The sequence below is a fragment of the Crocodylus siamensis genome, chromosome 5, assembly GCF_052110815.1.
Source record: "Crocodylus siamensis isolate JL-2025a chromosome 5, ASM5211081v1, whole genome shotgun sequence".
Classification (NCBI taxonomy): domain Eukaryota; kingdom Metazoa; phylum Chordata; order Crocodylia; family Crocodylidae; genus Crocodylus; species Crocodylus siamensis.
In genome coordinates, this window is record NC_143399.1 from 205,531,621 (window position 1) to 205,556,713 (window position 25,093).

At 45.9% G+C, this 25,093-nt stretch overlaps 1 protein-coding gene across 8 annotated transcripts in view; it reads right to left on the reverse strand.

The window, feature by feature from the left end:
* MAP4 (microtubule associated protein 4) overlaps window positions 1–21,298 on the reverse strand; it is a 219,784-nt gene extending 198,486 nt beyond the window's left edge. For 4 of the 8 annotated variants that reach the window (XM_090048017.1, XM_090048021.1, XM_090048020.1 and 1 more), the window contains exon 1: window positions 21,140–21,298. The gene's annotated coding sequence lies outside the window, so the exon portion shown is untranslated. The remainder of the gene's footprint in view (window positions 1–21,139) is intronic. The other 4 variants (XM_090048018.1, XM_090048016.1, XM_090048015.1 and 1 more) reach the window with 2 other exon arrangements.
* Window positions 21,299–25,093: the final 3,795 nt, after the last annotated feature.

The following is a 25,093-nucleotide window of genomic DNA, read 5'->3' on the forward strand; positions in this document are numbered from 1 at the left end:
ATTAAATCACATAGCCAGTCACCCAGAGCTTTTGGAAAGGCTCATGGATTCAGCATTTTTATTTCTTTATTTAAGTCTTTTGAGAGAGAATAAGTGTAGGCCTTAAATGAGATCTGAATTTAATACAAAGATATATTTTTAAACCAGTTCTTTTTAAAAAACAAAAATTATAGATTTAAAATAAATTTATAAAAACTGATTTAGAAAAACATCAACCTGTTTTTGGACTCATTTTCTTGACAAGAGAGAGAGAGAGAGCTCAAACATTTTTAAAAATGCACTGCTCCCTTGTTTACAGACTATTTGACTTCTGTGAATGAAAGGCATTTTTGTTATAATAGGTCATTCCACTGGCATCATAGCTGAAAGAACTATTTAAAAAGCCATATTATGCATCTAAGCAACACATGGACTCACCCATGAGAAGTCTGAAGTTACAAATGGACAGCAGGACAAAAGCAAATGCGAACAGTTTACATTTCGGCCTTATGCACTTGAAACTCAGTGCACGCCGACTTTCTGCAAGCTTGGTGCCCTGAACAAGTTTCTGCTTCTGTTTACAAAGCGGCAAGACGTGTCTAAGCTTCTCATTTTATATTTTGTGAAGTCAGTTAGATGGAGAACTACCACAATACCCAACAGTGACTTGAATCCTCCTTCATCTTCTCTTTTTGGCATCATCACTGCTCAGTTCAAACTCATTAATGCACTTTGTTTTTCCAGACCCAAGACCCAGAAAAACAAGTTAAATATATTAAATTGAAAAAGTAAAGACAATTCTTTGTTGGCTCTTTCAAGTTTGGAACATCACAATTAAACACAAGCCACTAGTACCAAATCACAGCAAAACGGAAGGATAACTAAGCACGTATCTCCCCTCCCCCCCCACAATAGCCCTCCTCTGTATAAAACAGCTGCCTCTGAGAAGAAGTCATACGTCTTCTATTAGTCTATGCAACAATTTTAGATTTGCATTGCACCACCCCAAAAAAAATTAGAGGAAACACATTAGTCCCATTTAAACTGAAAAGCAAGCAAGTGTCCTGCCTTGTTCCTACTTGGATGGTTTAGAGAAGAGAGACTTCAGATCAGAATTCTTGTTATTCCTTGCACGCCAGAATTGAATAACGCTACTTATGCACTGTTGTTCGTTATCAATTTCCAAACCTAGATTGAATGGAAATTGTCAACTAAATAAACATACTATTCATTTTTGGAAAGTGAGGTTGATGAGCTCATTTCACTGAAGTCAAAATAAATTGATAAATTTCTTCTGAAAGAGAAATATTTTATTCTTCGCTGCAACTGGCTAGAAAACCAATTTAAGCAAAATGTCAAACAAAACACTCTGGCAATTTTTTGTCATTTACCAGCAAGCGTGCTCTACAGCTTAGTTAATGAAATGAAAGAAAATTAATCATACTCACTTTCATCTAATTTTAAGTGCTTGTGATCTCAACAGGGTGGATCCGTGGCGGTACACTGGTGCACTTGCACCCCCATTTTGATTCCTGCTCTGCCCAGTATTTAAAAAAACAACTGCTTACCAATGGCAGCAGCATTTCTAGTCAGGCAGTGCTGAGGGAGTCCGCTGAATTTAGGGCTCATTGTAATCTACCTGATCCCTCCTAAACTATTCATTTCACAGGTGTTAACAACCCTCTCTCCTCTTTTTAATAATCTTGATGTTCCACCAATCAAGCCATCCTTTGATCTGTAATTGTGTTGTCTGTTACCTGCTCCTGGTAATAAAGCTCTTATTTCACAGTCCTGCACACTGTTTTTAAGTCATTCCAACAAAGTCATATTTTTTGCTCTCAACACAACCTTAGCATATTAGTAAAGCTTCTTGTTTATTTTTAAAATGGAGAAAAATGTGTGCGGTTTCATACATCATCATCTGCACCCCCCTTTTCAGAATACTAGATCCAGCCACAGTTCTCAGCCATTAGCACAAGGATCTAACAATTGGCCGAAAAAGCTTCATAAAGGTGTTTGAAATCCCATCAAGGATTGTTTTGCAGTGGAACTGGGGGTGGGGGGAGGTTATGACACATTTATGCCAATCTTAGGTTATGTAAAAAGAATAACAGATACACTCAGAGTGCTCAGTTTAAAATAAACCAAGTCTTCTTCAGCTTATTGAACTGTTCGATATCCAATCCTTCCTGTGGAAATCAAGGGCCCAGAGACAATCCTATCATGGAAGTAAATGCCTGGCAGAAAATGATGTTAATGTAAAGACTGTGGATTCTTCGACAATGGACAGATATATTCTGGGAGAAGACTGTTATAAAGAGACAGGAGCGGATGCACCTGACCAGAACTGGAAAAATTATCTTTGGGTGTCATCTGGCCAACCTAGTAAGGAGGATATTCTACTAGATTCCACAAAGGATGGTGAACAAACCCTCCAGCAACAGAGCAAACAATCCAGACAGGAAAGGACCTCAAAACACACCAGCTCAACTCTAGGAAAGGGCCAGAGTCATAGGACAGCAATAAGTGATGCAAAAGGGAAACAAGAAGGTTGAAATGCAAGATGCATCTGATGCATGTATACAAATGCAAAGTGCATGGGAGGAATAAACAGGAGAAGCTGGAAGCTGCTGCCTGTGAAGAGAACCATCACCTAATTGGTATCACCGAAACTTAGTGGGACAGTTTTTAAGACTGGAAGGTCAGCACTGCGGGCTACGTTGTTTCAGAAGGACAGGGTTGAGATAAAAGATGCTGGTGTTGCCCCATGAGAACCACCAAAATAAAACAATACATAAGCTTCCTCTTCAGGAGGACAAATAGCAGATTAGAATGCATTTGGGTAAAGATACGAGAAGAAAGATGCAGCACCGATATAGTGGTGAAGATTTATTACAGGCAGTAAGAGGAAGTGGATGAGGCACTCAAGCAGGTGACAACATTTAAAAAAGCCTATGAGATGGTACTGAGGATGGTGGGAGACTGCAATTTTCCAGACAATTGCTGGAAGAATAATACAGCCAGACATAAAATGCTGAGCCAGTTGGTAACATGGAGGATAACGTGCTTTTCCAGAAGGTGGAGGATACAATTAGGGAATCACCCACTTGGAACCGACCCTAACCAATAGGGTGGAGGATGTGAAGGCGATGGGAAACTTCAGAGGAAGCGATCACGGCACGACAGAATTCCAGACCCCGAGACAGGGGAAGCAGAAGATCAGAAGAACTGGGACACAAGGTTTCAAACCACTGCAAGTGTTGTGGAGGATCCTTCTGAAGTACAGATGCCTGCTGAAGTTTGTCACCCTTCTCTGCCTGCTCCATGATGGTATGCCAGTGGTGGTTCTCAGCAATGGGATCCATCACAGACCCTTTTGAGATTAAAATGGGAGTTAAGTTCAAAGATCGCAACATAAGATCTGAAACCAAGCTCATGGTTTATCAAGCAGTCATGATCCCCACCTTGCTGTAAGGAGCCAAGACACGGACAACACACAGGAGACACCTTAAGTCACTGGAGAAGTACCATCAACGCTGCCTGTGGAAGATCCTCCAGTGGGAAGACAAACGCACCAACATTAATATCCTCTCGCAAGAAAATACCACGAGCATCAAGGTAATGATCAATCTAACATCAACTTTGCTAGGCTGGCCACATCAGGTGGATGTCCAACTCCAGACTCCCAAAGCAAGTCCTATTCTCCCAGCTCATTCGAGATGTACACTCAAGAGGAGAGCAGAGAAAGTGCTTCAGGGACATCCTCAAACCCAGATTTTAAAAATGCAACATCAAATGTCAACCCATGGAAGACTAATCGCCTAGGACCGCCCCAAATGGAGGAAGAGTCTGCTGCAGGGACCTCAGTACTTTGAAGCCTGTCATGGACCAAATCAAGAATCCAGTGCCACAGGTCCACCATTAACTAGCCAGAGGGAACTCTTGACAGAAGATGCAAAGGAGGCAGGGATACTCAACAGCTGCTTTGCCTCAGTCTTCACAAAAAAAAGATTCAGCTATAACTGGACACCCAATAAGGATTTATCTGGATATGGAAAGAGACCAGATGAGAGATGAAATAATTGGACCAAAGAGCTTTCGACAGGTCTGAATGAATTCAAGTAAGCAGGACCTGATGAACTTCATCCCAGGGTACTGAAGGACCTGTCAGAGGAAATCGGAGCCCTTGACAATGATCTGCATGGGACTGAGAGACAGGTGAGGTACCACACGACTGGAAAAGGGCCAATGTAGCCCCCCCTCTTTAAAAAGAGGCAAAAAAGGAGGACCCAGGGAACTAGACTAGTTAGCTTCACCTCAGTACCTAGGAAACTACTGGAACATACTCTAAGGAAGTCCATTTCCAATTATCTGAAGGAGAAGAGACCAATCACAAGCAGTTGGCATGGATTTATCTCAAGTATACATCTCCTCCTTTGACACGGTAACTGCTTGGGTGGATGAAGAGATGCTGTGTATAGTGTATTTGGACTTCAGCAAGGCTCCTGACAAGGTCCCACATGACCTCCTCATAGATAAAAGACAGAAACCTGGGTTAAGACAAAACTCCTACAAAGTAGATAAATAAGTGCCCCAATAGTCTCAAGAAAAAGGGAATTATAAATGGATCTACGTCAGAATGGCAGGAGGTTTCGGGTTGAGTGCCACAGGGGCCTGTCCTGGTGCCAGGGCTGTTCACTGTCCCTATTCATGATTTGGATGCTGGCACAGAAAGCTTCTTGAGCAAGTCTGCAGACAACACAAAACTGGGAAGGACTGCAAACACACTGGAGGGCAGGGGTGCAATCCAGAATGATCCTGACAGACTGGAAAGCCGGCCTGGAGTTAATAAGATAAAGTGCAAGGCTGACAAAGGCAAGGTGCCACACTTGGAAAGAATAATCAGAAACAAATAAAATTGGGTGACACCTGGCTGGATAGCAGCACTGTGGAGAAGGATCTAGTAGTCTTGGTAGTCCACAGACTTAAATGCGAGTCTGCAGTGTGATGGGACTGCACAAAAGACTGGATATCTCCAAAGACTTCTTCATGGTTAGAGCAGTGAAGCAGTGGAACAGACACCGAGAGAAGTTGGGGAAACTCCATCATGGAGATGTTCAAGATGAGGTTGGAAGGGCATTGGTCAGGAATGATCTAGGAATAGCTAGGCCTGTGCTCGCTGTGGGCATTTCCCAGGCTTCTGGGCTTTGGTGGTTGCCACATGGAGCTGGGAAGGAATTTTCCTCCCCTCTCCTGCTGCTACGTGTGTCAGGAGGCAGAGGGGTTTGCCTTTATCCAAAGCACTGGGTGTTATGCAGCTCAGGCTAGGGATTAATCAACCCCAGCCTGAGCTGCAGCATAACATCCAGTGACTACTGGGCTGTGCCGTGCTCTTGCTGGGACTAAAACCTATAGGTTCCTGGCTAGAGGGTCCTGTCCCTCTGCTCAGGGTCCACTTTGCCATTTGCCACATTTGGGGTCAGGAAGGAATTTTACCCCGTGGTCAGACTGGTATGGACAGTGGGAGTTTTGGCCTTGTGTAGTGAGGGGGGTAGGGGATGTAATCCTCTTCCTTGGATCTCTTGAGCATATTTTAACAACCACTGCAGCAGCAGAACATGGGCCACTGTTGTCTCCTGCTTTACCCATGGAGGGTTCAGGAGTTATGTCTTCTGCTTGTGTCAGGGCCGACTGCAGCTTTGCTAACAGGTTAGAAAGTGAATTTGTATGGACGGTTGGATAGGGATTATCCTGTCCCAGGTAGGGGGCTGGACCAGATGTGAGCTCTGGAGGTCTTTTCCAGCCCTACTTCTTTATCTAAAAGACACAGAAACATTAAAAGAAACTGCTGGAACATGCACATGCACACACACAAATGGTGTACAAACAGGCTTGTGCTCCCATTTGCATTTTACCAAGCAGCAAGTTTCAATTATCCCTTGCTCTATACATTTTGAAACTTTAGAGTCCATTTAATTTAATTATATAGATCTGATAATTATATACTAGCAAGAGCAAATGAGCCTGAGATTCCAAAGACAAAAAAAGCAGAGTAAAATAGCCACAGTTAAACAGCTGAACAGTTTCTAAACCATAGGAGTCTCTGACCCAAAGAAGGAAAGGAGATAAAGGTTTTCTGCAAACTGAATTTGCAGTTGTGCCCAGCACTATTTACATAGTAGTATCTCCCAGTTCCATATAGGAGCACTTGTCTGTGGGCTGTAGTGTAAATAGAATTAATCTGATCCTAGCCAGCCATGCCATCTGTGAATGGTGTTACAGGAAGATCATCAATGAGCATGTAGGACCTCCGAGCACAGGGGAGCACAGGATAGTGAGTATTGCTTCATTTAGTTAGCCGACTGGCTATGCCAAGAACATTTCTCTCAACAGCTACAATCTGTATTCCTCCCACTCCCCAAATGCAGCTTCTTTAAGACGAGAAAGCTGACAAAGAAAAGTCTTGTAACAGCATGGAAGACAAAGAAATAGTCTTAACTAGCACTTCCACAGTAGGAATGTGTGGAGGCAAAGAGTTCAGGCTTCACAACTGCAGACTTTCAAATCTAGATCTTGCTGTAGGCACCAGAAGTTCACCTAAGAACTGAAAGCCAAGCCAACATTTATACTGCTGTATGCTAATCATGACTAGGATAATTAATACTGGATTGCATGTTGCAGTTCAGAAACATCCAACAACTAGACTGTTTAACACATCTGTGGCTTGAGTGGCATATTCAGATTCTGCAAAATCCAAGTTTTCATTTAAAATGAAATTATATTTTTACACCTGGTTGCAAAAATTGACTGTTTGCATTTTCAGAAGGTAATGACTGGTCTTCCTGATGAACCTAAAATGGCAACCAGGATATGGGAGTGCCCTCATTTCTTATTAATCTCATGAAAGCATGTTCCTTTAAAGTTAAGCATCATTATCTATCCAGGACCTTAACATTAAGAATTATATTTTTTTTCTACCTTCCAGCTCCGTGCATACCTCACACTGACATGAGTATATCAGTTGTGGATCACATTCATGCCTGCATACTACCATTAAACTCTGGTGCAATGGGCAATAATTAAAAAGAGAAGGAGTCTGACATCCCAGGTAGAGGGCTAGCATTATAAAAACATACACTGTTTAGTTGACTACTAAAAGATACCTGTTAAAGAAGCCTCCACTTTCATGTCCCATTGGATAACACCACTGCTCTGGACAGAAGTAGAGGTTTCCCTATAGCATAAAGAAGGGCAGAGGAGTGAAGCCTTTTTCAGTCAGTTAACTGATCGAATATTTACTTCCCAAGCCAAAAACAAAGGGAAAACACAAACAAACCAAGAGTCAAATAAGATCCATGTGCTTCCAAATGACCAGAACTCCTAGCATTTCACATCTGACAAATAAATACGTTAGTTTGAACAAGTAATACAGCCACACTCTCTTATTCAAAGAAATAAAGCATAGCTTGGACAAAGAGTTAATCATTGGGAACAGCATTCAGAACCGATACTGTGTGCTGCTAACGACTTGATCTCTCCTCCACCCTTTTGACCTGGTCATTCCTACGCCTGAACCCCTTCAGCACAGCCATCTAACTTTTCACATCGGGCTCACATTTCTCTTTTACCCTGCACACCTCTGCTCATTTTCAGCATCTTCTGCCTGGTTAATCCACCTCTCTCTCTCCAACCTCCCAGTCTCACCTTTACACTTTCTCCCAGCCACACCTCATTTAAATGAAAAGAAAAAAAAAAAAAAAAATCTCAAAAACCTTTCTATTGAAAAGTCAACCATAATTTTTTTTCTAAAAAGTCTGCTGCACTTTATAACCTCAGCAAGTGCTATTCAACTGTTCTGCTCTTATTTAAAAAGTTCATATCTTTAGAATCAAGAGACAGCACTCCAACCCTACAATGAGCAGACGTAGCAAGCCACATCAGTCAGTAGTTAGGCAGAAGGCAAGGTAGATATGCATCTCCGAGCTCTTCCTCACTCACGGACACTCATGCATCTCCAATTCAGTCTAAGGTGCATCTTTACCTTGCTTTCTGTCCAGTCCTACTAGGATGCTCAGAGAAAGAATCACAGAAAACAAGGGTTGGAAGGAAGGTCATATCTAGTCCAACCCCCTGCTCAATGCAGGGCCGGCCCCAACTACATCACCCCAAGAACTTTACTTCCTTTGGTATAGAGAACCTCAAATAGCAATAAATCATATTAGTCTTGAGTTTCTTTTTACTGTCCAAAAAAGAAGTACAGTGGTACTTGACAAGCAAGGAATGAGGATAATGGAAAAGCCTCCGATTCTGCTGGGGGGAGGGAAAAAAAAAAAAAAAAATCATGGACATGTCCACATTCAGAGTTTCCCTGGGGCTGCAGACCTTCTTCCTGCTGACAGTTTTCCATCACCTCTCCAACAAAAAGTAGGCTTCTACGTAGATGTGCCCACACCTTCTGCCAGCTGTTGCAATCCCTTCAGCCACTGGTGCTCTCCCAGGGAGCACTTTGCTTTGGCCAAACCTGTGCAGCTGTGAAATTCAGATGCTTGTGGGGCCAGAAGCTATGCAGATGTGAACATACTCCAGCAGCTTCCCTGTAATAGTTACTGGCTGCCCGCAAAAGCAGGCTAGTGTAGACAGGGCCTCAAGTACAGAGGGAAGAATCGCTGCAACAGAGGGATGTGGAATAATGTGCCCAGAGGGGAAATGTTAAAGTAATCCCAACAGTTAGGGATAAGACAGACTGGAAGGCGAAGAAAGTTACCAAGCAATGTGTCAGTGGTAGAAACCATGCGTCCTGGCTAGAAGAGATCTTGCGTAAACGATTAACTCTTGTAGCATTCTGTGGCAGCCGCACAAGCCCATGTATTTCCATATCTTCTATTGTTGAATTTAAGCTTTTGTTTGATACATAATGACATAATGCAAGATTGCACCCTTTTTTAATTGCCAGGCCAACATTGCTGATGGCCTCTGGGTGTTTCTTTGATGGACAATGTACAGGTTACTGGACATATGTACTGGCTCTCATGCACCTCACAGGCTCCCTATGACATTTTGCACATTTGAAAATGTATTCAGAATGGTAGTTCGTCACCAACATTAAGGAGACACATCAAGAGCACACACACTCTGATCTTCAGATTAATTCAGTTTTATGCTGAAAAGTGGATTTGCAAATCCGACACTAGGTTGGAGGGAAAGCAAATTAGCTTGAGTTACACATCTTCACTGCTAGCATCCGATGCGAGTCTAAAACTCAATTATTCACTAGTGACATTAATACAGGTCACTGCAGGACAAAATTCATAAGACCCAGTGTGACCCTTGATCCTAGTGACCTATGTTTTGTGCCCAAACCCTTATGTCAAAGTCCACTTACCCAAAGCATAAGCAGAAAAATACTAACTCAGCCCTTAAGGCCCTGGCAGCAAAAAAAACCACAATCTGTCATGCAGAACATTTCCAAAATCTTAAGACCAACTATTAGACAATTTTTTTTATTTCATAGACATTGGGGCTGGAAGGGACCTCAGGAGATCATCAAGTCCAGCCCCCTGCCCAAAGGGCAGGAAGTCAGCTGGGGTCATAGGATCCCAGCAAGATAACCATCCAATTTACTTTTGAAGGTGTTCAATGTAGGTGCTTGAAGCACCTCCGCTGGCAGACTGTTCCAGACCTTGGGGGCTCGGACAGGAAAGAAATTCTTCCTTATGTCCAGCCTGAAACGGTCTTGCAGGAGTTTGTGACCATTCGACCTCGTCATCCCTTGGGGCGCTCTGGTGAACAGACGTTCCCCCAGATCCTGGTGGTCACCCCTGAGAAACTTACAGGTGGCCATCAGATCACCCCTGAGCCTGCGCTTTTCCAGGCTAAAGAGTCCCGTGGCTCTCAGCCTGTCGTCGTAAGATCCGTTTTCCTGACCTCTGATCATGCGCGTGGCTCTCCTCTGGACTCTCTCAAGCTTCTCCACATGCTTTTTGAATTGTGGAGCCCAAAACTGGACACAGTACTCCAGCTGCAGCCTCACCAAGGCCGAGTACAAGGGGAGAATGACGTCCCGGGATTTGCTCGAGAAGCATCTATGGATGCACGCCAGCGTTTTGGTCGCTTTACTAGCCGCAGCATCGCATTGCAGGCTCATGTTCATCTTGTGGTCAATGATGACCCCCAAGTCTTTTTCTTCTGTAGTGCTAACCAACGTAGCACTGCCGAGCCTATAAGGGTGCTGCAGGTTTTTCCTCCCAAGGTGGAGAACCTTGCATTTTTCGGTGTTAAACACCATGAGGTTCTTGTCTGCCCATTTGCTGAGCTTGTCCAGGTCAGCCTGGATCACCCGCCTATCTTCTGGCGTGGATGCTTTGCCCCAAAGTTTGGTGTCATCGGCGAACTTGGCCAGTCCACTCCTGACTCCAATGTCCACATCGTCTTAATTTATGTTTAATACAAGATGGTCATTTCTTTCAGAAGACCTTCCTTGCCATGTTGAGAATTACAATGTATATATTTTATTACATCCATATGCACACAGCTAATTAAAGAAACACTTTTGGAATGTATCACAAAGATGAAAAACAAACATATAAAGTATAAACTGCCTTTTTGGAAGCCACGCAGGGTATTTACACATATCAGATAAAAAACACCCTGTATAGAGAGAGAATATTTCAAATTTATAATATAATCCAAAAAGAAAAAGTTATTTTAATTACCTGCATCATACTGCACGTTTCCAGACAAAATAGAAACCCCATTTTTCCGATAATTCTGAATAAATGGAAACATCCTAGAGTGATGAATCCATACACTGATTTAAGTTTCTCTACCTGTATTCTGCCTACCTCAGCAGGAAAATAAATTCTTCCATCAAAAGCACCAATTGTTGCTCTGACCAAATCTTTCCTGCAGAAGCATGAAAACCATCTTTGAATGTTTTCTCATTCCAGGTTTCTCTTGAGGAGGTTTATTATCAAAGTCTTTTCACTGTTCGAATCACGGAATTGGAAGGGACCTCACAGGTCACGTAGTCCAACCCTCTGCACAAATGCAGGATGCTCTATTCCTAAATCCTCTGGGATAAATGCTTATCCAGCCTTTTCTTGAAAACATCCACCAAAGGAGGTTCCACAGCTTCCCTGGGCAGTTTGCTTTACTGTCCTACTGTTCCTTTTTCCCTCCTGAGATTCATTCTAAATCCACTTTACTTCACTTTAAATCCTATTAGGAGAAGCAGTTAACAAGGCTAAGTTGTGTGAAATTAATATTTATAAAAAAAACCCCATGCATTGGAAGTTAGATACCATCTTTTAAGACTTGTATAATCAACTTTTGCAAGTGGTATTTCAACAAATATTAGCAATCTATTTGTTTTACTATAGGATATATAAGCACAATTCTCAAAATCTGCTTTCCCTTCCAAGCAGTGGACCCTAAACCACACATTTCTGGCCAAGCTCAATTTAAGAACTGACCTTCTAGATATTATGACTAAAAGATATTGAGCCAGCTTTTTGAACTTCTGCAATCTTCAGGGACCTGTCTAAAGCTTGCTGCACCTACTTGCTCTGCTGTAGCTTAGCACAGCTGAAGGCATACACTTTTGTTAATGAGATACCTGTCAGCCCAAGTGGAAAACTGCTTGCCTCAATTGCTTCAGGCAAAGCTGCCATTATTAAAGAAGGACCTCTCAGAAGAGGCTAGGAGGAAACCCCTCCACAAAGCAGCCAGGTCATGGGTGGAAGAAAGTATGCATATAAGCCACAGGTACACAGAGACTAGGAAGGGATGGAGTTAAGGGAGAAAAGTGTGCATGCACTAGAAGTTTCATCACTGCTGGTGACACCATTTCAGTTCACCTGGTGTTCGTCACATTGGGAGCACCAGCATAGACAGGCCACTGACTATGAAGTTATGCATCCATCAAATAAATCTGCTCTAAACTGGGGTGGACAATAGCACTCAAAATGTTGGCAGCAGAAAGCTGACTGCTTACATGGGGAGGCCCCAGTGTTGCTCAGAGGGCTCACATTCTGCAAAATGTATTTTGCTTGCACTAGGGAAACTCTCCCAGTCCTGAAGCCAGGATTCCCAACTTGAAGCCCAACAATTAGAAACTAGTAAGAAATATGGGATGGAGGACTGCAAGGATATCATCAACTGAGGGACCTGTGTCATCACCAGAGCCTGCCTTTTGAACCTGCTGCTGCTTTGCCCCCTCCTCCTTCATAAAATCAAATTTCACTTCAGCTGGAAAGTAATTTTTTGTGCCTCAAGGCTTTATACTTCTATGACTCATTCGTAAAACTTAAATGTTATGATCCCTGAAAGAGCCATGCTACCTAGACAGAAAGTGCTGACAGTCTGATGACTGACATAAGACAATAAATACAAATTTAAGAAATGCTAACCGGGAAACAGAATGGGAGAGCAAGTGGTGTTCTCTCTCAAAAGTTTCAAAGCAACCGTCAAACCCCAATTCATTCAGTGACATGTAGACATGCTAATAATCTCCATTTTAAAGTTCAAAATCCAGCATAGGGGGGGAAAAATAGCAAGAGATAAATATGGTCAGAAAGCAAATGTCCTAACGTAAGAGGATTTTCAGCAGTGACAATAAGCTGATATCTGGCATGCTAGACCGTCAGGAGTTGTAATTCAAGTGTACATAAACAGGCTTTAAAACACATTCGATAAAAGTTCCCGTAGTTTTCCTTTGTTTAAAACAAGTGTCAACACCCTACACTCAGCTGTGAAGCAGCTTTCCAGGATGAGGCTGATCTAATACAATTTTATAAAAGGAGCAGTGACTCACTCCCAGACAAGAATGTGTTGGAAATATATGACCTAATCGCATTAAAAAAAAAAGTCTATTTCTCCTCCCCACCCTACCCCACCCCAAATCTAATTTAAACAATATGCATGGTGCATTTTAAAGTCAAGCTGTGAAAAGAAAGAGATTTTGGAATAAGGGAGGTATAAAATGAATTCCTTTTGACTTAAATTTCAGTTCCAATGAGTCCATGTCAAAATCCTCAGCCTTAGTTCAGTTAAACTTGAGCATCTCCATGCAGAAGTACAGCAATAGGCAATCCATTCCCAGGCCACTTCAGCCCTGCCCTTTAAATCAGGACCAGGAATGATGTGACAGAGGGAAGCAGATGCCATTTCACCACATGCAATCTGAAGGGAGGATGGGGGCGTTAAAATTAAAATGTCAGTATTTGCTAGTGACAACACATCCAAAGTATTAGCACTTGACTGACTAGCAAGACCAGCCTAACACGCGTTCAACTGGATTCTTGACAACTTTGCTAAGGAGTTGCCAGCTACACAAGGCTAGCTTTAAAGACTGACATTCAGATGCACGTGCCCCAGCCCCTGAATAATCTTCACTGCCCTGCGCTGGACTCTCTCCAACTTGTCCACATCCTTCTGCAGTGGGGGGGTCCACAACTGCACACAGCAGCTAGCCATGTTAGTCTGAAGTCCATCAGAAGGCAGGGTAGATATGCACCTTTATACTACAGTGCGTTAAATAAGATATATGCCTATAAAGTTCATACACTAAATATGATATACACCAACACACATTACACATACACCCACACACAGCTTTCCTGAAGCCAAGTTCACTTCACCAGAGGCTGTGAAACGAGAGCACAGAGCAAAGTACAAAGTGGAGGGAGCGACTGGAGTACACTAGGTAGGAAAGTAGGAGGGAGAGGAAAGGGAAAGGCTGCAGGAGGCATACAAAACCCCTGTGAGCAACTTGGCACAGCAGTTGCATACTGCAATAATTTTTTTTTTTTTTTTTTACTTCTCAATTAAAGTCATCATGACTGAACTAAGTGCATGACAACACTGGCAGACAAGGTTCTTTGGGTAAATGTGATATATTTTATTAGACCAACTAAATAGCTGGAACAACTGTTCTTTGCAAGCTTTTGGGTGCAAACACCCTTCTTCAGGCAGAGGGAAAGTCACCAAACGAACAAGTGAGGACTGCTGGTTGTAAGTGGAAATAGCTGCAATTAAATCCAGGGAATAGTTGCTGTGCTTCACCCTGTGTAGCACTGTACTGAGGACACCTCACTAACTCGCCAGCAGAAAGGGCTGAGTGCAGGGATGACATGAACTTAAGCACAATGCTAATCATGCTGAAGAGGTGATGAACTGCATGCTGCTGTCCCCCGCCCCCAGGTTTCCTGCTGCTACAACCGAGCAATTGGTGGCCAGGCAGCAGCCTGGACCCTGGCAAAGGGCTCAAACCATTTCCATCTTGTGACAATGCTCTCTCATATGCCATCACATCTACTACTTAAAGCTTAGTTGTGCCCATGCCTGATCCCGACTAGCAACACCACCTTGGGCTGTGTACCCCGAGGGAGAGAAGGGACTTGCCACTAATCGTTAAAGACAAAATCTAAATTCTTCGGAAAAGCATTCCAGTCCATAAGGTTATAAACCTAACCTTGCAAACGCAAGGCAATGCAGAGCCTAGTCTTAGAGAAGCAGCCTGCCCATTCAAAGCTTTTGGTGCTATGCAGGAGTAAATTTTGCTCATCAGCAGCAAATTAGTTTTTTCAGGGGGGAAGGAGGGGACTGGGAAATTTTAAGGGGGAAGAGAGAGAGGGAGCTTTAACCGCCTGGGTTTTCCTCACTTGAGCAGCAGCTGTTACTGTCGCTGCTTTAATAGCACAGGCTGGGCTGCTGCCACTAAGGGAAAGGCAACAGTGCCAGGAGCCTCCCCACCCCTGTGGTACCCCATTTGCACCCCCATCCTGCAGAGCAGGGCTGACCCTCCCCAGCAGGAAGGGGTGTCATTCCACCCGCCTCCCCCAAATACTCTGCTGGACATGGCTCTGCCCCTGCCCAGGCAGCCTCCCCTCAAAGTCGGCACTCAGAGCTAGCGCCCCTCTCGCCCTGCCCTAGGGACACTACTGATGTCATGACTGCCCAAAGGTTTTGTGCAGTAGGAGTGGAGCTGACACGAGTAAAACTGACAAAGAATATCAATTTCACTGTTTCTTCTCAGAATCAGAAAGTCAGGGATTCATAGATGTTAGGGGCTGGAAAGGACCTCACAAGACTACCGGGTCCAGCCCCCCTGCACTTGGGCAGCAAAGACGAGGTCAGATGGAGGGGATGGAAGGGACCGGCCCCAACTAGATCATCCCAGCCACCTACCCAGGTCTTCAAAACCTCCAAAGATGGAGAGTCCACAACCTCTCTGGGTAACCTGTTCTTCTAGTGAGAAAGTTTTTCCTAATATTGAACCTCAACTTCCCTTGCTGCAGTTTGAGCCCATTGCTCCTTGCTCTGTCATCTACCACCACTGAGAACGGTCCAGCTCCAGTCTTCTTGGGAAGACTTAACATTACAGGAAAATACAGGGGCTAAAACTAAAACCAGGGGATAAAGGGGAGAGGTAGAACAAGAAGAACCATTTCCCCTTATGGAAGCCATGGGGCTTTGGGCTAGGAAACAGTAGGCCTTCACCTTTCTAGCCACAAACAACAACAGAGACTTCAGCTTTCGTTAGGAAACTAACCAGCAAAAGGGCAATACAATATATGGACCCGGTTCTGGAGAACGGTATAAACACATCCCATCATCCATTTCCCAATAAAGGACTATAGGGAGGAGGTGGGAGTGAGAGGATGAGAAGATTACTGAAAATTATTGTTGAAATTCACTGATGCATCCACTTTACTTTTAGTTCAGTTCTTAAAAATCATCCTTAAATTTAATTGGTCTCTGGCTGGTGGATCTACTCCTCCAGGGCAGATGGTTGCGTAAATTGTTTGAGGCCCGATTTCAATCATGCTACTGCAAACTGTACTAACAGGTCCATATAAGCACATACACAACTCACTGTCCCAGGGTATGAGCGCACACAGTAAGGTAGGATGGGAATCTGCAACACATAAGCCCCTCCATGATTACTGCACCTTGGGCTACTCCATGGTAAATGCAAGGCAGCTTACTCCTCCAAGTGGGGTATTCCACTTCACCTGCACTAAAGAGCAAGGGTATGCACATGGGCAGTAACCAAGGATCACCAACACGTCTCTTTGCCTTGTGATAATTTGGCCGTGTACTCGTACATCTTCAGATATATTTTAATATTTGGCTGGGGGGGTTTTTCCCCCGCCACATTCCGTAAATAATCCTGACATATGGACAGCCTTAATTATTTAGAGCTTAAACACTTTTTAAAACATCACACTAACATCCATCCATAATCTCTGCCCTTTAAATTGCAGATAATCAAACCTAAAGCTCTTGATATACAAGAATTCAGCAAGTATCATCATACTTTTCTAACCTGCTCTGAAGTTTTAGCTTCAAAAGCCTGTGCTCGGACACCTACCCAAAACATCTCAGGCTATTGTTGTGGACCAAAATGCATTCTTCGGACAGCAGCAGAATTCATGTCTGCAGAACATTTGCACCAATAGATTTCATTGACATTTCCTTCCCACTGAGAAATTCCTTTGCACATGCACATCGCTGTATACCAGGTCACAGAAGAGGCTAAAGAAAGTCCGAGCCAGAGGAACACATTCTTCAGTCTTTTGTTTCTTACAAGATGTCTTGAGCAAGATGTAGAGACGACTGCCTTCCATCCACCAGAGCTTCAAGTGACCCTCTACACCCTTCCAAAAACAGGCTGCCAATGGCCCTGGCCACCTACTTGAGACAACATACCTTTGCCCTTCTCTTCTTTTGAGGGCCTCCTGTTTCTAAACCAATTCTGGTGGCTGCCGAGCCCTCATCCTGCCACTCCTCAAGCTGTTCTGCTGCCATCTCACTTACACCAGCCTCTGCATTATTTTGGTCATTTGTGGGAGAAGGACTATTTAATTATACTTCAATCAAATGTCAGCTGAAGACTTCCACCAGAAAAGCGTATACCCAACTCTCATAAATAAAAACAAAATTATATTTCTCACCTTTAGACATGAAACCAATGGAAAAAGAGCTACCAGTTCCTCAGAGGAACTTTTAGGGATTTGACACTCGTTTTAAAGCTACAGAATCATAGCCCACATTGTACCCAGCTACAGTACAGCCAAAAATCAGATGATGTGCTACAAACCTTAAAACTCCCGTTCTCCAAGGAAACGTCTGAAAATTTTAATTTGCAGACTATGTTTGAAATACTGTAATAAATTATTAAATTGTCTTTAGATAGGAAACATAAAAGCCTCAACTAATGCACAAATATATTGTGAGCAACCTTTAATTTCAATTATACACGATTAAATGCGTCTTGACAGATTTATTCACCGTCTGACCAGTGGTTTCCCTTAGTCATAAATTTGGCACGTTCCCATCAGTTCAGTGTGTGTGTAAATGGGGGCAGATTCAGTGTAGGAACTGTGCATCTTAGCTGAGGTTAAAGGGTTTCTTGAATAGGAGGAAGGGATCTGACTGGCAGCCAAGAACAGCTTTCCTTTACTAATACTGATGGGCCCAAATTAAAACTCTGGACCTAAACCCAACAGAAACCCAGATCTGATCCGATCCTATGGCTCAAGTCTATGTACAGAGATTGCGAAGGGGAGGGACGGCGAGAGAGGTAACCACTAGAATACCACAGGGGCTGGGACCTCAAATGTAATTACAGCCTTGTTCACTAAAATTAGGGCCATGTCAGCACTTTTTACAAACTGCAGAAAGAATATGCAACTCATCTGTTTAACCCAGGCACTCGCTAGCCTGAAACAGTCTTAAGAAAAGACACGCATGAAAATTCATATGGCTGAAAGAATGCTGCATTACAAACAGCCCGTTGGATTATGAACTGTAATAAAATATGAGAGACGCATTGCTTTCTTCCTGCAGCTGCAGTCAATTTGACCAGCTAAAATGGTGTTTACCCCTTTAGAAAGAAAGGCTTTCCCTAAAGCGTTTATGCTTTTAATTTCATTTAATCTGACTCTATTGATCAGGTTGTCTACTATTTTTTTTTTTTTTGAGGGGGGGGTATTTTTTAAAAAGTGACACCCAAACTTCAGTTTTGTAAATCAGTTGACCAACTATGGATAACGAGCTGAGACTGCTTTCTTTAAACACAGTGTTAAAGGTGAAACACTTGGCTGTTTTCCAAAAGCATGTACCTGCTTGGAGTACATTTCAACATGCAGATTTGAGTTTAGGTCAGGGAAGCTTTAACTCATCCGTCTACTCTCAAACCTTGTTGTTCCCTGCTCAGGATCAGGCCCTCTGTTAATTTACACCTACAGGTTAATGATCAGATCCAATTACTGTTAGCTTTAAGGACAGAATCAGATAAAGCCACATATCAAAGCTTCCCAGAGTATCTGTGGGCATCAAATTACTAAGTAGGCTGCAAAGCATCCTATTTTTCCAGGAGACAGTGACTCAACCTTTTCTAAATGCTGTTAGAGAAAAAAGCCAAAGAACTGAACCAATGAGAAGACCGTGGTGAGGCTGTGCTGTGACTGCCCTGACCTTCAAATTACTGAAACATCTTTGTATCTGATATTTCCCCCAAGTCATTTCTGTAGACACAAATAAAATAAAGAAAGATTTATATGATGGCATCACAGTCCTATTTTTATGAAGCACTAATTGCATTCCCAAATGGCTAAACTATCCTGCCTTTGGGCTCATCATTGATCACAAAAAGAATCTAATTACTGCCAAGGAAAACAGTGGAGAAATGATATTATTGCTAATGTAATACAAACTTAATTAAGCCATCTTAAATTGAAAAGCCCCATCTGCTTTGATTCTAGGGGGCCAAACAGCCACAGATCCACTACACATGCAACTGAGAGCACTTAAGAATAGCCCAAATTCTCTCACTAGTCACTTGAAACGCCCGTAAAATAATAATTCATATGATTTTGCTGCACAAAAAAAAAAAAAAAAGTGATTACAACCCTTTATTCTGATTGGCCAACAGGTCACATGCCCTGCTACTGGCAGCTCTACCCAACAATCAACTTTGTTCAGAATTATGATTTATTATCTGCAATCTGGATTTTGCAAGTATGGGAAGACTACACGAAATAAGTAAGTAGCGTTTACACCGACATGCAGCATGAAGGGGCTTACTCAGGCCATAATGAGCCGGAAAGGAAATTAACAGTTACAAAAATTCCTCAAGCCATCAGCAAAGCACTTCACGGTGGTTTGCAAGCTTAAGGGACACGGAGGGACAAGGTAAGCTGCTGATGCTACACAAGCAGCGGGGCAGGAAAGTCATATTCATAGCTGAATATTTAATTCTCTCTCACACACACAGGGCTGTGAATCAGACAACATAGTTCCCAGCATTAAACCACTCATCAAAAGCAGGCTACTGCATAGAGTACAACTCAGGCAGCCCACAACTTACTGCATTTAGCTACCTATTTCCTGAAGGAAGACTGAAATTAATAGAATTGAGGTTTTCTGTTTTTTTTTTAAACAGAAGAAACCCAGAGTGACTTCACCAGAAACTACATGCCTTCACCAACCACGAAAAGTGCTTCCTAGGTTTTGAACGTCTCAATCCAAGTTATCACAAAGTGAATTCGGCTTCATAGGCTTACTAGGGCATGAATTTAATGCACACAAAGAGAGAGACTGCAAAGTGCAGTGACAAAGCATGCTGGCTGGAACAGGACATGCTTGCCGGGGGATGGGTTTATTTAGCCGTGGCCTTTTCGTACCCAACTCCTCTTCAGCCTTGTGTCTAAACTTACTTGTGGCAGCAGCATTCAGCGTCATAGCAAACACTCACTTAATACTTAAAATATGACAACTGTTCCTTCTAAATCAGGGCGCTCAGCTTGAAACGAGGCCTGATTTATATAAATAGCTTGCCGTTTCAAGCCCCATGCCGATGACTGGGCAGGGTACAGGCCTCGTACGCCGTATCCAGTCTGCTCGCCACACCCATCTCTGCGAGCGGTGAACGCTTATCCTTGCTGTGTTACTGAATTACAGCGCAAATATCCCCTGATGCAATGCTGCAACCATCCTTGTGAAGTAGGGAAAGAGACCAGCCAGCCAGAAGCGCAGCAGAGGAGCCCAGGGGAACCACAGGGCTGGAAAATAAAACTTCCCGAGGCCCAGCAAAGATGCCCCAACACATGCCATACCGTATGGGCCAAACGCATGCAGAGTCCAGCTGGGGTGGGGGGGAACTCGAGGGGGAATATCAGTCCAACCAGGGGCCGACTCCGGCAGGGACAGCGACCTCAGCCTCTTCTGCTCCAGGGCCACAAAAACTTCCCCAGCAGCTCCCACTTCCTCCACAGCCCCAGACAGATGCTGCAGGATGCGCCCCCCACCGCTGCGTTTCCTGTCACTTGTGCCAGGGCTGCTCGCCCTGCGCCAGAGGCCCTGCCACACCCCTCAAGGGATCCCCCCCCAAAAACCCTGTATCCCCCCCAACCTCCAACGCACCACCCAGGGAGGGCTCCAAGCCTGGGTTCAGGTGCCTAAAGCAAAGCATGGGGGGGAGGGGGTCAGAAGAGTTGCAAAGAGGGATTTGCAAGGGGAGGTTTGAAGAGGGCGATTTCAGGGGAAGCTTGCAGGGGGTTGCAATGGGGTGGTTGCGGGGGGGTCAGAAGAGTTGCAAAGAGGGATTTGCAAGGGGGGAGGTTTGAAGAGGGCGATTTCAGGGGAAGCTTGCTGGGGGGGGTTGCAACGTGGTGTTTGCGGGGGGGGGTCAGAAGAGTTGCAAAGAGGGATTTGCAAGGGGGGAGGTTTGAAGAGGGCAATTTCAGGGGAAGCTTGCAGGGGGTTGCAATGGGGTGGTTGCGGGGGGGGGGGGGGTCAGAAGAGTTGCAGGGGGGGAGATTTGAAAAGGGGGGGTGAAAGGGGGATTTCAGGGCCGGGGCTTACCAGGAGCGCTTCGGGGGGGTTGCAAAGGGGGAGCTCGCGGGCGGGGGGGGAGTTGAGGGAGACTTGCGGCGGGTGGCTTGAAGGGGAGAAGAGCTTCAGGGAGGCATGCAAGGTTCAGGGGGGTTGCAGGCCTGTCCCACCCTGGCCCCGGCTCGTGGGGGGCAGCAAGGGCGGGGGCTCCCCCACCCCGGGGGGCCCCGCCCTGCCCAGCTGGAACATGGCGCCCCCGGCCCGCGTCCCCCCCTCACAGCCCAGCCCAGCCCAGCCCAGCCCGGCCCGGCCCGGCGCTCACCCGGGGCCGGTGCGAGCCGCCTGCGCCGCCAGGACGGAGCCGCCGGTGAGTGTCGCCCCGCGGGCCCGGCCGGGAGGGAGGGAGAGAGAGCAGCGTGGAGGGCGGCGGCCGGCGCGGAGAGGGGGAGGGAGGGACAGCCTCCACACGCCCCTCGCCGGGACGATCGAACTTGCTGGGCGAGGAGGCGGGATCTCCGCCGTCGGCCAATAGCGACGCGCCGCGGCCGCGCCTGGCCAATGGCGACGAGCGCGGGAGGGGGGGGCGGGGCCGGCGGCGGCGGCTGCTGAAGCCGGGCAGCGAGTTCGGGTGAGGCTCAGTGTGCGGGCGGGGGGTGCCTGCTGCCCTTCCTTTATACCGCGGTAACCGCCCTAACGCGCTCTAACTAAGCCCGCCTCCGTCAAGGACGGCTGGGGCACCCTGGGGTCCGCCTCCGCCCACAGGAGCCTAAATCTCCACGGCCGCCAGCTCAGCAGCAGGAGAGCGATTGGGCGAAAAGCAAGAACTCCCGGCCCTGACACCAAGATATTAAACCCCCGGGTTTTCGAGCAGCTTCAAATCTGGGGCCAGATGATCCCGCACGTGCATTTGCTACAGGCCTCGAGGCCTCCTTCGCACTCGCAGCCCTCGAGAAACAGGACGCCGGAGAGAGCGGGACCCGGGCGCGCCACGGTGGCGACCTTGGCCCATGTCCGACCGGACGCCTCGGCAGGCCGAAGCGCGGCAGAGACAGGCCGGCGCCCGGCTTGGGGCGAGCGCGTCTGCTCATGACGCGCTTCGCCCCGGGGGAAACCCTGTTTTTCCTCCGAGGTTCAAACTGTAGGAGGAGACAATAAGTCGAGTTTTGCTGCACGAGGGCGAGACGCTGCGGCGGCGCAGCAGGAGTGTCCCAGCTCGGCCAGTTGACGGCAATTTTGCCATCGTTGCACCTAGTCATCGTAAAATAAAGTGGGTGGCAGCTGCTTTGCATCTGGACAGCCGAAATTCACGTCCCAGCATGCAGTACTGCACCCCCCATCACCACCACCTAGCCTGGGACTGCTGCTCTCCAGGTTTGCGTTTCCACCTCGCAGGTTTAGACAGCTGTAAGGCCTCCCTGTAGGATCTGGTCGATGGTCAGCCTTTAGCTTCGGAGCTCACCGTTGCCTTTCCCTCCTATTAAAGTAAATCTAGATAGTATCACTGTCTAAACGTAGGAGTTTGCTTCCCAACTGCTTTCTTTCTCTATTGCTGGGTAATCACTGTACTCTGGGGAGTGGATCCTTTTCAGGGATTCCTATGTTGTGCATCATGTCTTTTTGAGTTTCCTTTCCCATTTGCAAGGAAAGGATGGATTTTTAATAAGAGATTGGATAAGCATTGGGCAGGGATGATTTTGGAGCAGCATCCTGCATCCCTGCAGGTGGTTGGACTAAACAGCCCTTCAGGTCCCTGCCAGCCCTACGATTTTGTGCCATCCTTCATATATACTTTGAGCCAGGCTCCAGCATCTCATTGGGTTAAGGCCAGAGGGAAACTGCAGTGCAGCTGCACAGTTTTATCACCCATTTCTCAGAGGGTTCCCACTTTGGGACAGAGCATATAACAAGGTGTGTTGAAAGTTGCAGTGCATGAAGGTTTGAGAGCCGGGACTCCTGGGTTTTCAGCAGGGCTCTGACAGAAGTGCTTTGTGTTGTACTGGCCTTCCTGTTAGCTCTTCTTCATTTCAAGCACTGAGCAAAGTCTTCAAGATCTGCTATCTGTGCAGGATGAGAGATGGTCAGGGCTGCAGTTTATAAATGCTGCATAGGCCAAAACAAGACACATTTTGATGATCTGTAAGGTCCCTTCCAGCCCCTAACACCTATAAAACTATGAAGACAACCCCTCTGTCTCCAAGTCTTAGTTCTAATCCTCAAAGGGAATTTACAAAACACCTTTCACAGACGAGCCTACAAACTTCACTTCATAAATCTACTGGATACAAAAAATCATGGACTTCATAGTTTCATAGTTTCTAGGGTCAGAAGGGACCTGAACAGATCATCTAGTCTGACCCCCTGCCATGGCAGGAAAGAGTACTGGGGTCAAACGACCCCAGCAAGGTGTTCATCTAACCTCCTCTTAAACACCCCCAGGGTAGGAGCCTGCACCACTTCTCTTGGAAGCTGGTTCCAGCTCCTAGCCGCCCTGACCGTGAAGTCGCGGCTCCTGATATCTAACCTAAACCTACCCTCTGCCAGCTTGTGACCGTTATTCCTGGTCACTCCTGGCCATGCTTGGGGGAACAGGGACTCCCCCAGTGCCTGCTGATCCCCCCTGACTAGTTTTTAACAGGCCACAAGATCCCCCCTCAGCCTTCTCTTTTGGAGGCTGAACAGGTTCAGGTCCCGTCGCCTCTCCTCGTAGGGCCTGCCCTGCTGCCCCCGACCATGCGAGTGGCCTCCTCTGGACCCTCTCCATGCTGTCCACATCCCTCCTGAAGTGCGGCGCCCAGAACTGGACGCAGTCCTCCAGCTGCGGCCTGACCAGTGCCGCATCGAGGGGGAGGATCACCCTCCTGGACCTGCTCGAGGTGCATCTGTGGATGCAGGACAAGGTGCGGTTGGCCTTCCTGACCGCGTCCCCACACTGCCGGCCCATGTTCATCTTGGAGGCAATGATGACCCCCAGATCCCTTTCCGCCTCCATGCTGACAAGAGGGGAGTTCCCCAACCTGTAGGTATGGTGCCGGTTGTTCCTCCCGAGGTGCGTCACCTTGCACTTGTCTGTGTTGAAACCCATCCTATTCTCGTCCGCCCACCCTTGTAACCTGTCTAGGTCTGATTGTAGCCTGTTGCATCCTTCCAGTGTGCCCACGTCCCCCCACGTCTTAGTGTCATCAGCAAATTTGAACAGGTGCTTTTTACCCCCTCGTCCAAATCACTGATCAATGACTTAATACAGACATTGGATTTGTGGCATGTTATAACCTGCCTGCCATCCGATACCCCCAGGTAACCTCTCTACATTTTAACAACTACTTTCTATCACTAAGTCAACATACCCCTCTTCCCCCCTCCCCCCACCTACCTGTCTCACACCTGTTAACTCCTATCCCCTGCCATGCATTGGCATTTGCATTTGCATTTTCACAGACCTGCATTTTGCATACTGACTTAAGCTATTCCACCTAGGAGAGCACACAAACACCAGCAGACTCTCCCTATGCCCAAGGAAGCGTGTTTGTGCCCAAAAGCTTGGAAAGAACAATTTTTCCAACTATTTAGTCAGTCTAATAAAAGATACCACATTTACCCAGAGAACCTTGTCTGCCTGTGTCCTTCAGCTGACATGGCTATAAACAATATCCCCTTAGAGACCAAAAGGACCTTGGGAAAGATATTTAAAGGTGTGTGAGTGCTAAGGATGCAGACAAGCACCAGCCCAGCTTTCCAAAATCACTTGGGTGCCTCCTTTCCACTGACTCCAGGAGGCGTTAAGTTCTGAGGCACTTCTGACAATCCCACCAGATGCCTATGTGCATCCTTAAGCACCTAAACATTTTAAACATCTGGCCCTTGGCCTTCAGTCCCACAGTGCTGCCTTTTCTCACTCTTCCTCTTGAGTGACTGTGCCATGAAAACAGCATGCTGCAGGCATGCAGAAGGTAAAAAGCAAGGGAGCAGAATACAACTGCGTGGTACTTTGGAGATGCAGGAATGTCGGGAATCCTGACTCTCAGTGACTCAGAGCCCAGAAGGGCCCATTGTGAGCACCCAGTCTGAACTGCTGCAATCACAGGCTTTATCCTGGCTGGTGCTGTGATCTCCCAGAGGGGTCAGTCATCCTGCATTTACTGAAGTCAAAGGACATTTTCACATTGACTTAATTGAGGAGAGCATGGAGTTAAACGCACTTGCAGAAGGCGCTCAGGGCCAGACCCACAGGGCCTCTTTCTAGTCTGGTCCTGTGAGCTCTGCCTTTAAACTTCATTAC